The following is a 13,144-nucleotide window of genomic DNA, read 5'->3' on the forward strand; positions in this document are numbered from 1 at the left end:
CCTACAAATCAAATGACTCTTCTTCTCCCAAGTAGACACCTACAGCTGAAAGGTTCATCCTAAAGGTTTGGAATTATTGTTGCACTGGGCAGTAAAGCTGGGCATGATAAATCCCTACATCTTTGGCAGAACATCTACTTTATGGCTCCCAGCATTTTGGGGTTCTCTATAATCCCCAAAGTATTATATTTTTTTTCCTCCAGCAAGTGCCTGTTTGCTATTCTTTCCCAATTCCTTTCAGCATAAATCTCAGTTCACACTTTCAGGTCACATATTTAAGGGGAAAAATATGTTTCTAAAAGAGCTGTATGAGAAATGAACTGGTGACTTATGAAGGCAGAGCAGCTGGAGCGTGAGCAGTGATTCACACAGAAAATGAAATGAAAATGTTAGTGAACTCCAGCAAAGGGGCTGCAGGGGGAGAGGGTCAGTGCAGCCTAGCACGGGCTCCTGCACTGCTGGTCTTTGGTCCTTGGAGCATATTAAAAGAAGTTTGGGATTTATTCAAAGGCCCTGGTGTAGAAGACAATTTAGCTCAGATTGAATCCCAAAGCAGGGCTGCTGAGAGCCTGGGGGTCTGGTTTTAGCCTGGCTTTTGTTTGGTGGCCTTTGTTCTGTGCTTCCATGCCTGGAGTCACTGGTAATGACCAGGACCCCTGGAACCCAGCCTGGCAAGCTTTCCCCTTGCTGCCAGCAGCCCCCCTAGCAGCCTTCTCTATAATTTTGTGCATTTAATCGCCGCTTGGAACACGAGGAAACTGTTTTGGCACAGACCTGACAAGAGCAGGATGTCGTGTCCAGGCTTGAAGGGGCTGGTCCCTCCCTGAGAAGCCCCAGCTCTGGTGTGTCCCCACAGGGGTGGATGCTGCACCAGTGGGGCTGCTTGGCCAGGCTCAGCGTGGGAGGACACGAGCGGGTGACCCACTCATCTTGAAGAGTCAGTTCCTCCACTTTCCCCTGCCATGCTTTCCCAGGCAGATGGTGGCATGCACAGATGTCCCCATTCCTTTTCATGCCTCCCCGATTTCTCCCCACGCAGCAGCACACAGCATCCCTGCCTGGCAGCTGCTTCCCATGTGCCAGGCAGCTCCACGCTGCTGCTTTCCCAGGGAGTCCATGATTCAGCAAATACTGGGGCAGTGGCTGAAGAGTTAAAGAGCCTGTTGTTAAGTTGCCCCCCGGGATCCCTTCCCAGCTTCAGTCCTTTGCTGAAAGATATCCTCCTTCCACGAGATGCCATTTAGGCCATTAGGGCATCTTTTGCAGGGAATAATGCCCATTCCTTCCATGCGGTCCCCTTAATTAGTAACTAGGATAATGCAATATTGAAAAAGCAAGGCACAAATTTAATTAGTTGTGTTTTATTAGAGTAACTAAGGAGAAGGCCCCTGGACTCCACTCGAGGAAAGAGATCAATACTCAACATCTATTTTCACGAGAAAACAATTGCAGCTGGTGGCAGAGCCTGGTGTGCCGTGCTGGAGCTGCCCACCAAGGCCATCCCTGCCCACTGGAGGGGAAGGGCAAGCTCAGGGCTCAGGGCCTGGTAAATAAATGATCTCTCCAGAGAGTATCTGTGTATTCTCAGCTAACGTTACAGAGCAGCTAATGGGAGCTGACACATAGCTATGGGGAGATGGCTTCCATTGCTCAATTAACTCATTATCTTTTAAGCTGTTCTGACTCAAATGGGAAATAATAACAGGGGAGCTTGGGTTTTGTATCTGTTTCCCTTTTTTGGCAAGTTAGTTGGTGTGTTTTACGAGCAAGCCCCTTCCCACTGTGAGGGAGGCACTGTGAGGAGGCACTGACTGTGGCATGGCTGGTGTCCCCTGGTGTCACATCTGCTGGGAGCAGCCACCGTGCTCTGTCCACGCCAGTCCCCCCACACACACCCTCCTGCACACACCTGCAAGGGGCTCGGTATGTCTCCATGCTACTGGGATGAAATAACACATCTGTTTGCTCTGCAAAGCCTTCTGGTGGGGGAGATGTTTCCTCCTGGGCAGGGCTGGTGTGCACACAAACCTGCCTTTATTCACGTGCTTTCTTCTCCTTGTGAAAACCTCCCACCCAGGCAGACGTACCCCACGTGGTATCAGTGCCAGTGAGTCAATAAGTGCTGTATCTTTGCATGACTTCATAAAGTCATAGTTCCCAGTCTGGCCTTTCCTACCTCTGCCTCTGTTCCATGACTGTTCACTAGTCTTCCTGCATTTCATTAAGTACTGGGAGCAAGGCCCTGCTGTGCTGGGAACTGTACAAGTGCAGGGTAAGATCAAGGGACTGCACACAGGCACTCGTAGCTCAGCTAGGAAGATAAAGGCTGGAAGGCAAGAATTATTCTTGTCTAGTTTGGTTGAGGGAGAAAGAAAAGAGTTGCTGAGGGTTGCAGAGAGCAGTGACAGCCACAGCTCCGAGGGTGCCAGGCCAGCACCAGGCAGCACGATGCTGAGCTGAGCAAAAAATTAGACTCAAAACCACATGGGCTTGAAGGGAGGTCAGGCTTTAAAAAAATAGAATGCAGTGGCAAAGATAAAAGATGAACTCTCACCTATCTCTCTGCCTGGCTGATTAAATCACTGCAGCTGATGCTGCCCCGGTCCTTGCCAGAGAGGGGAGGCAGTGACAAGAAGGGAGCAGGGCTGTGAGCCCAGCCTCCCAACTGGCCACTGGAAGTGGAGCCTTTCACGATATTTAATGCTCTCCAGTGAGATTTCATCTGCAGAGATCAGTCAGGCTTTGATAAGATCATATCAGGAGGACAGGAGGAAATTGCAGTCTTGCCCAATGCTTGATCTTACGCTGCTGAACTTGCTGTATCTGAGACATTATAGTCCAGCCTTAATAACATCATATTAAGCTGAGACAATACAGCCCTGTGACCTTGTGATGCTTGATGGCCATATGTGCTATTTTAATGAAAAATTGGGACTTAAGTAAATGGCTGCCCATCGGCTGAGGCTGTTAACGGGATCTCGCTCCCAGCAAAGCCCGGGCCAGGGGAAGGGCAGTGGAAAGGAATTGGGAGGTAATAGCCATAATCATCCCTCAGTGAGTGACCTTCAGCCTCCTCTGATCATGGTCCATGATGCTTGTGGAGAGCCAACTCAAACAGGACCACCCCCCACGGGGCAGGACCCAGGGCCTCTGGGGTCTGCCACTGGCTCTGGTGATGGGCTTTGGTTTCTCCCCACTGGAGCCAAACAAGCTGCTGCTGTCACATCACTGGGATGCATTATGGACAAAGCACAAGCAGATTCTTATGGGGACAGGCTGAGGGAGGTGGGGGGTTCAGCCTGGAGAAGAGAAGGCTCCAGGGAGACCTTAGAGCACCTTCTGGTACCTGAAGGGGCTTCAGGAAAGCTAGGGAGGGATTTTTTACAAGGGCATGGGGTGATTGGAAAGGTTTAAAGCTGAAGGAGGGGAGATTTAGATTTAATATTAGGAAGAAATTCTTTAGTGTGAGGGTGCTGAGACCCTGGCCCAGGTTGCCCAGGGAAGCTGTGGCTGCCTCATCCCTGGCAGTGTTGAAGGGCAGGTTGGATGGGGCTTGGAGCAACCTGGGTTGGTGGGAGGTGTCTCTGTTCATGGCAGGGGAGTTGGAACTAGATGAGCTTTAAGATCCCTTCCAACCCAAACCATTCTGTGATCCTATGAGTCCCAGCCTTTCCCCTTTGCTCTGCTCCAACCTCCTGTGCCAGCACCCACACCAGCGAGCAGGAACTCGGGGCAGACACCCCTTCCAGGCACACGCACTGGTTTCTTCGGCCAACAAATTGAAGCTGTAAATATTGATAGCCTTCTCTTCCAGGGCTTTTTAATGCCCTCTGATACTTAGAAACTATTAAGCACACCCATCATGACTAACCTGCAAAGTAAATGGTTCCTAATGGGCCGGCGAGCTGCGCTGGCCCCAACAAATCATTTCTAATGAAAAGTACCTGGCACATCCATCACCCCAGACCGCCAAGGCGAATCCATCCACCTTGGCTGCTGGAAAGAGCCAGGCAGATCTCACCCTCTCTTTCTCCCCAAGGTAGAGGAGGGTTTGGCTTCTAACAAGTAAGTGTGACTGTTTCCAATCTTTTCCCATTCCTGCCGTCAGGATCTTCAAGGCGGGTTTCTCAATAGCCGGGGCTGCTCCCGCACACAATGGCGAGAGGGCTCTGGCAGCAGCATGAAAGGTTTTAAATAGAAACCAGCGTTTCTCCCTCACATGCACACAATGCTTCCCTGACCCTTTCCCGACCTCACCCTCAAATCTGGGGTTCACAGCCCCAGCCTTGAACCCAGCTCTGTTTTTTCATGTTTGGCCTCTCTATTTCCTGAGGTCAGGCAGCCCACCGCTCCATTAGCATGAAGCAACTCAGGGCTCATTTGCCAAAACTGACATCCTGGGAAAGTCCTGATGAATTTATGAATTAGAGGCTACAGATGCCAGGGAAAGAATTAAGGACTTATTTATTTATATCTTTAAAAAAAATAATCATAAAAAAATATCATTATTATTTGCAGGAAATCAGCTGGGATGCTGCTGTTTTTCTTCTTCTGAAAAACACCATCAGCCTTGAACGCTGCAAAGGCTGTGTCAGCAGCAGTTTTCTTTTAAAAAGGAAAAAACACATTTTTAAAATGTTGAGTTGCGGGGTTTTTTGTTGTTGTTGTTTTGTTTTGTTTTGTTTTATAGGAAGGGCCAGAGGAAGCAAGCTTGGCGAGCAGAAGGGTGAGGGAGCTGGCTCAGCATCCCGGCAGGGTGAGGTGCTCTTCTCACCTTGTAGAACGTAGTGATTGCAACACCGAAGCAAAGAGGTAAAATTTATATCCCATAAATCACATGTCAAGTGCCTGCAAGGAGAGGTCATTAAACAGATGTATGAGGCAAGAGGCAAAGTCCATCCATTTCAGAAGACGCTCCCAGTGTCAGCAGCTCTCCAGAAGCCTCGAGAGGCAGGAATCCAACCAGCACAGCAGAAGCTTTCCTGATAGTCTTATTTATTTCCTCCGCTATTTATTTGATTGCATTTTCTTTATTGAATAACTTCCTGGGCTTTCCCCTGTCAGAGCTGCCCGATGGGGGGGATGCAGGATGGCAGAGCAGAGGGAAGCACATCAAACAGCTCAGGAGGCACAGAGGGATGGAGTGATGGATGGAGGCCGCCCTGTGATTAATAATCAAACCAAGAGCTTTTACTGGGAGTCATGTGGAAAATGTGGCTTTGGAAACATTTGTCTTCATCCCACAAACAACAAGTGGTGTTTCTCTCCCTTTCTTTGTTTCTTACCCCCCCTTCTTCCCTCCCTCCCTCTCCCTCTTTTTGGCTTGTCTTGCCCAGATTCACTGATTAAAATCTTTTCCATCCTTTACCTGCTCCAAGTGGCTCCTGTTCTGGTTTGATTTATGCTTTGCTTATCTCAAGCTTCACTGGAAAAATAATGACCAGATAATAAAGAGCACTAAGTAGCTTTTCAAATGACATGGCATCCGCTGCACGGGACTGGGTTTTGCAGGAGAGGGGAGGGAAAAGCTACGATGGCCTCAGGCCAAAGCAGAGAGAGGATAATGGAGAGAAATTCCACTCCCACCATGGCTCTGGTCCAGGGGCTCCTTGCCAGGTGCAAGCCAGGGGCACCTTCAGCCAGTGCCTCAGTCAGCCCCTCCGTGACATGCTGAGGGTCAGGGAATTTCCCTTGGCAAATGGATATTGGGATTTTCCCAGGGGTTTTGGCCAGTATTGCAGTGGCTGTTGGTCCTCCTGGGTACACATGGCCCAGAACACTGGTTTCTCTCAAACAGATACACCAGGATGTTCTTTCTCACCTCAGTGTTCATCTCCAGGACAAACTCTGCCAGGGAGAGGGGAGATTACCAGTTCCATCCTTCAGCCTTCATCATCATCCTTCAGTTCATCATCATCATTCAAACCCCTTTGCTTCTTGAACCCTCTGGGTCTTGCTGCTCCCAAGACACCTCCAGGGGCTTCAGATCCATGGGGCTTCACGCACAGCAGTAGGGATAAGGCTTTACTATAAGGTTGGAACCTCTGGGTTTCCCTGCATTATTCCTTGCTGTCTGCAGGGCCACTCAGCTTCACTGTTCCAGCTTCCCCCAGCCCCTGCAGCAGTGTCATCTGGTTAAAGAATTGCCATTAATTTTAGGGTAGGAAGGACCCATTGTTTACTGTGTGATCAGGGAAAAGGGAACATTTTTGTTGCCAATAAACTATTTTTAATTGTAATGTAGATCCAGTATGGCCAGCAAGGGAGCTGCTGCGTGGGAATGGCAGGTTGTTTGTGGAACAAGTTGGGTGGCAGAGAGCAGGGAGAAGCTTTGCAGGGACAAACACTGTTCCTTGTCCCACAGCAGGACCTCGAGACCGCTGCCCAGTGCCTGGGGATACACAGCAGCAGCCAGCCCTGTCCCTTCCAGTACACATTTCCAACAAATCATCCCCAAAAATGTGCTCCTCTGTTCAGTTTCAAGGGGAGAAGAGATTCAAGCCAGCTCAGGACTTCGCAGCGTGAAATTATGGTAGAGGAAGGAGAGCAGAGATCCCTTCTGGCTTTAAATAATCCTAAAAAACAGATCTCTCTGGCTCGCCTCCTGGCTCCTTCCAAGGAGCAAGGGAGTGAGTTTGTTGGGAAAGGGAAGGAATACCAGTTTATTTACCCCTCTCCTCTGGCAGGGAGCCAGCAGCTTCCAGCTCCAGCACCCCGGAGCCCCCTGGGTGAGCACAGGTTCCCCACACTCTACGCTCTATAAATACGTGTGTGTGACAGATTTGGCACCGTGTGTTCCTGTAAGTGATGTCATCTTTGGGAAGTTACTTAGCAACCATGGAAAATGTTTTGGAGGCTCTAATTTTTCAGTATGGCAAAATGGTGTGTTTCTGCAGTGCAGCTCATCAGCGTGCTGGCAAGTCAGCCACCGTGATCTCATTTTCTTCATCATTATTTTATGTGAATTGGGCTTTTAGCACTAAAGAGACCACAAAGATTTAATTCAAAAATGTGATTGCTTTATGTTTCCAGGGTATCATTAACATGGCATCTACGCAAATAACCATGGTAACAAACTGGTAATTAGTACATATATGGCACTTATTATTAATACAGAAACAGGACAAGTTCCAAATCAGCACAGATTACAGTACATTATTACCATAGTAATTACCTGCAGTAACACACACAAATTGAACTAAATGGCCAATTGAACTAGAGTGAATGGCTTTTTATTCCAGTCCCTAAATAATGTGCATTCTTGGCTGAGTAGTTCAAGGTAAATAAAACTGTTTTAAATTTATTGCCAACTTTTTTTTCCCCCCCTTTGGTGGGGAAGGGCTGGGAATGGCAGGAGTCAAGACTTTTTTTTGCTGTGCATACAGTGTAATTATTGTGCAGACTAAGCTGTTCCTGACTTCCATAGAAAGACAAAGAGGGTAAAAGTTATTGGTTTCTATTTTATTAGTAGGTTTATTTCTGTAATTTCAGCCATGAAGTAATGCTTAACATATCTCAAAGAGTCAATGCCAAATAACGTAGGTTCCAAATTCAGTCTTTTGGTTTCTGGGAGAGGTTTTTTGTTTGAGAGAAAGAATATCTGCACTTGGAGGAGGACAGAAAACTAAACATGTGTAAAACTATCACATTTATCAAAATAATGGAAAAATGGGCCTTTAGCCTAGCCCTTCCCCCATGGTTTGAGGCCCCAATATAAAAGCACTGAACCCATGAACCCCGAGTCAAACCCAGAAAGTCAAACACACTGGCTGGAGCCAGCAGTGCTGAGATGAAACCAAGCACTGAAAAAAAAGAGGTAAGTTCCAAATGCTTCTTATTCTCCCCATTTTGCTACATTACATTGGTGCCCTGACTCCTGTTGCTGCTCGGGGAGAGCCAGAGAACACCTTTCAGGGGTGCTCAAAGATGCTGACTCCCCAGGCTCGGAGCGGGGCGAGCGATCCTGCCCTCGGGGAGCTGCTGGGGAGCAGCCCTCAAAAGGCCAAAGCCACCTGTCCATCCTTACTGATTTATTTTATTTTTCTTTCTAGATGGAAACAACGTTTAGAGAGAAGCTTTCAAAAGAAACCTCTGCCTAAGTCTGCAGTTTTGGCAGGCCCAGGGGCAAGCTGTGCCACCGCTGTGCACACGCGCGTGCAAGGCACGCTCCTCACGCTCACGAGCAGCCTGTCCTGCAGGTGCACAGCTCAAGACTTCTCTTTTTAATTACTATTTTTTTCCCCCCCAGCTTTACCTCTGGAAATGATCCTCCTGGGTTCTTTGTCTGATGATGTTACCATTCACCTCTTACTCAGAAGGGCTTTTTTCCAGCGGACACTTTTCCTGCCCAGGGCCCCCCTGAACAGGTTCTTGGAGCACAGAAGTGGCCCCAGGCCCAGCAGATGAGGTGCCTTCCATCTCCCCAGCCCCAGCAAGCAAAAGCAGAATTAAAATTGCAGTTATTCACAGATTTATTTCTCTTTTTTTTCTCTCTTTCCTTCTCTTTCCTCCAGACAAGCCTTAGTATTTCCACTCACTGCTGGTAATTCAGACAATCCTGTTCCTTGCCCTGACTGTGCAGAGCAGCACTGGAGTGAATGCCCACGTGTTGTGCTGGAGACAGGCAGTACACGAGGGCTTTAGCAGCCAGCTCAGCCATGAAGACATCCTACCCACAGATTTGTACAAGAAAAAAAGTGGAGAACCTTGCCCAGGAAAAAACCTGCTTTATTAGGCTCTTTAGATGAGCACTTGTGCCAGGCACACCAGGGAATCATTGTTCCTTTATCTGGTCCATCTCTCATTGTACTTCACCTTCCTCAATTCATAAGAAAATTATTATTTTAGCAGGCGAGCATTTAATTAAGTTTCACTGTATTTGCTTTGGCTCTCACAGCATGGAAAAATCTCTTCCTTTTAACAACGATCCATTGAATGCAGGTTCTGATCAAGCCAAACTGCCTGGAACTCAGCTTTGTGCAACCCCCCCCTGCCCTGCCCACTGCTCCCTGTCTCCTCCCAAATCCCCAGCCCCCCAGCCATCACTGTGGGGCTTTTGTCCTGGTCTGCCATGCCAGGAGCATCCCATAACCCCTTTCAGAAGCAGCAAAATTTCTCATCCCTGCCCACTCCACCCCCTGCACCCCCCAGCCTGACTCACAAACTTGCCACTTCAAATTAACACCCATTAGGGCTGATTTCCATCATGCTCTTCCCACGCACCCGCAGCAGAGCATTACCTGGGTTCAAAACAGGGTTTAAGCCTTGTTTTGATGCTGAGTTTACCCTAGTTTTGTTTCTTGGGGGTGTTTGCCCTCAGCAGAGCCAGAAGCATCACTTTGGAGGGTGGGGGCAGAGCAGGACTGCTTCTGAGGAGCAGTTCTGCTCCCAGGCTCAGTTATTTAATCCAACAAGTCCTTGGCACATCAGACCTAAGGGGTAAAAGGCTGTGAGCTGCTATTGAGGACTATTCCTCCTGTGATGGCCACTTTTTGCTTTCATTTTCTCAATAGCAATTATAGAGGGGGGAAAAAAGCCACAATGGGCTTGATATCCTCAGCTCCCAGCCCTGTTCCACTGGCAATCACCAGAAGCTGGGACCTTTCTCAGCCCCAGCACAGGCTCAGGTACCCCCAGAGATCCACAGCACTCAGACCTGCACTAAGGACTCCCATGGAAATGTTGTCACCACCACTTTGTGCCACAGCCACTGCCTCACTCCAGCCCCTTCCTGGTTCCAGGGACCAAACCAGGCATCCTGGGATCCTCCAGGATCCCTGCAGCTGACCAGAGCTGTGCAGAGGATGATACAGGACCATGCAGCACCCAGCCCATATACCATCTCCCACAGACCTGGCATGCAACATCCCACTTCACCTTAAAAACCCCCAAAGGACAGAGCAGGGTTTTATTTTCCCTCTCCCCTCCTTTCTTCTTGTTACTGTTTTGTTTTGCAGCACTTGCTGCTGTTGCCATGCTATGTCCTTTTGTTGCTATGGATTAATAGTGGTTTTTACTTATTTTTATGTATGTCCTGGGAACACGATTGCTTAATTTGCCCTGCAGGTTTGTAGGCCTGACAGGCATTTCCACATCATCCCTGTGCTCACCTTATCTTAAGCCAGTTCTGGGCAGCTTGCAGGGTAAATACCTGCAGAAATGTTCACTCAGAGGCTTGGGAAAGGTATTTGGCCCAGTAAGTGACCAGGGTGTGAGCAGAGGGGACGTCCTGTTCCTACAATCCTGTTGTCATGGGGTTATTTTTCACCTAACCAACCCAGAATAACAACTCAGAAGCCACTGGTGTAATGTTCTACCAATCCTGGGCAGAAGGATGGGCCTCAGCTGTCCTCCACAAACCTCCAGAGCCTAAAGATGACACATCTGAAGGGCTTGCATAAAATATGTTCCTCCATGTTATTATAACAGGCAGCAGGATTTTGCCTCCTGGTTTTTCTATCCCTGGAAACTCCTGGTGTCTATAGAAGGGCCAGGAGTCCCTGGAGAGCATCAGAGCTGTGCCATGGGAGACCCCTCTGTCTCCAGCCTCTAATGTGGTGATGGGAGTGAGGGTGGCTGAAGGATAATAGGAACAACGTGTTTTCCAGTGATTTTAGGAGATTGTTTCACATGCTGTGGAGTCAGAAGACTCAGCACGGGGAGGGTGAAGTTCCTGAGGCTGTTTGCTCAGTTCCCAGCTCATTCATGCCCCACAAACCTCACAGGCTGGTCCATCACAACTGGCTGCAACTGTGGTCAGAGTTGCAGCTCTACATAAGCCTGGCGACCCCTGCAACATTATTTGCCACCAGCCAGTCCAAGATGAGGACTTGCATAAGGAAACCACTGAGGATTTGTGGTTTCAGCTTGTTATAAAAATGTGAAAGCACAAGGGAGGATCAGGAGGGATCTGCTCTGGGTCTGGCTCCACTGCACACCCCTTGTGGGATAATCTGCTTTATTGTGTTAAGGCAAGTCTTTAATTGCTCTGTGTCTCCATCTTCCCCACATGAAATGGGGAAAACAATCCATCCTTTTGTCCCGTTATTGAAATCTTCAGGGAAGTGACTTTGTCCTGTTATTATTCTTGCATTTGGCTCACCACAGTGGCCACCAAGCCCTAATGTGCTAATGAGTACAGATGCAGGGATTGGTCTCTTCCCTTCTGCAATTAATCTTGCCTCCATCCTACCGGGTCATCTAATGAGCAACACTCAGACAAATGCCCCCCCTGAGTCGTGAGCCTCAGAGGTTCCTCAGTTGCACACATCAAAGAGGAGCTGGTGACATCATGGAGATCACAGAGAACATCAAGTCTGTCTGTCTGGGGCGGGAGGAGGGGGAAATAGCTTCTTGCAGATCCACAGCTGGTGGGGCTTTTAATTGCACAAGGGCCAAGGAACATTCCAACCATAACATCCTGCAGCCTCTCCACCACCAGACAAGGCGTCTTTTATTAGCCTAGGAATGTATCTTTAATAAACTGGGGGGTTTTAACTTGTCAGAGGGTGCTGGGGATGGGATCCACCACAGCCTTTCTTATCCTGGCTGTGACATGAGCAGCAGGGCAGGCAGGTCATCCCGTGGCTGCCCCGCACTGAGCTGGTGTGATACTCATTGCTCTCCAGGCAGCCTCTGGTCCCTCCTACCCAGGGGTGACTCAACAGACCCTCCCTGGGCATCTCACAGCATCTTCCCTACTGACCCACTGAAATCCACCCATGTCCCTGCAAGGTGAGGGACACACATGAGCTGTAAGTGAAGCCAGTCATGAGGGCAAAGGAACAAGCCCGTTCTGCAGCCTTCCCCATCTCCACCATCATCAGCACGTGTGTGTTTGCACTAACTGGGCTTTTAGGGAGGGAATGCTCCATTGCAAAGTTTGTTTTCTCCAATTCCAAAGCCATCATCCCCATCTTGCTCAGCTCTGCATATAAATGTAGGTTCCCATGTAATCCAGCAGGGTTTAGGGCTTTGTTTGAGGTTCAAGAAGCTCCAGAGGGAAGGTGATGCTGAGAGGTTGCTCCTCCAAGTAACAAATCTCCCATATTGTTCCCTCTCCTTTGTTTATCCTCAGTGGTGGTAGCTAAGCTGTCTGAAAAAGCATGCTGGGCTCCAAGGCAAGCAGCCCTGCAAGGGGCTGGTTGCTTTAATCAATCCTGGAGGAGCTGGGAGAGATGCAACACCAGAGATTTGTTCTATTGATTAACCCAGCACTGGGATGGGAGAAATCAAACCTTGGGAGTGGGTAAAAGCCTGGGAGGTGAAAAGGGCCATTGTCGGGTTTCGTTGACAGGTTATTGGGTTTGGGGGATTTTGTTTTTATTTCCTACCTGCAGGGCTGAGAGAAAGCAAAATAATTTTTCTGATATTCCTCCTCACTTCTCTGTTTCAACTTCCCCACACCCCAGGGAGACCCCCCCCTCCACCTGGCAGCCAAAAGTAAGATTTCACCTCTGACAGCTCTCATTCCTCAGGCATTTTCTTTTTCCTTCCTCAAAGGAAGGGAAAAAAAATATCAAAGGTTTCAAAACCCTGAGCACCTTCTGAGATTGCAAAATGCAGCCCCTTGTTGGGAGGGATGTTCTAAGCAGGCAGGCAGGAGGGAGGGTCAATGTGATCCTGCACAGTTTGGGAAGAGTTACTGTTGTTTGACATTACATTTGCCTTGGGCCCTTGAAAGATGTTTGTAGTTTTCAATTAATATCATTAGTTTGGAAGTAGAGAGATGGGAAGGCAGGGAGGAGAGGAGGGAAATGAAAATCATTTCATGGGGAATTCTCTTTAATGACTTTTTAAAAACATGTAATTGAAATTGGTGCTGATGGAAAATGTTTTAATAGTGGTGAAGCCAGCTGAGGGGAGGCAGCAAGGGATGCTCAAAAAAACCCTTGTCTGAGGGATCTGCTGGGCCAGGGCTGAGCTGGGGGGGCTCAGGGCTGAGCTGGGGGGGCTCAGGGCTGCCCAGGGGGCTGCCATGGGGATGGCAGCAGGATCAGGACCCACAGCCAGGTCTCCCTGGCCTGGGCTCTGCAGACAAGCTGCCCTGGGCTCTGCAAAGCCCTAGGAGAGCCCCACTTGCCATCATGGAGTGAGCATTTAATTTCCTTTTTTGCTGCTCTCCTGAGCTTGGCTTTGCACGTCT

Source organism: Chaetura pelagica, unplaced genomic scaffold (genome assembly GCF_000747805.2).
Source record: "Chaetura pelagica isolate M959 unplaced genomic scaffold, ChaPel_1.0 scaffold405, whole genome shotgun sequence".
Lineage (NCBI taxonomy): Eukaryota > Metazoa > Chordata > Aves > Apodiformes > Apodidae > Chaetura > Chaetura pelagica.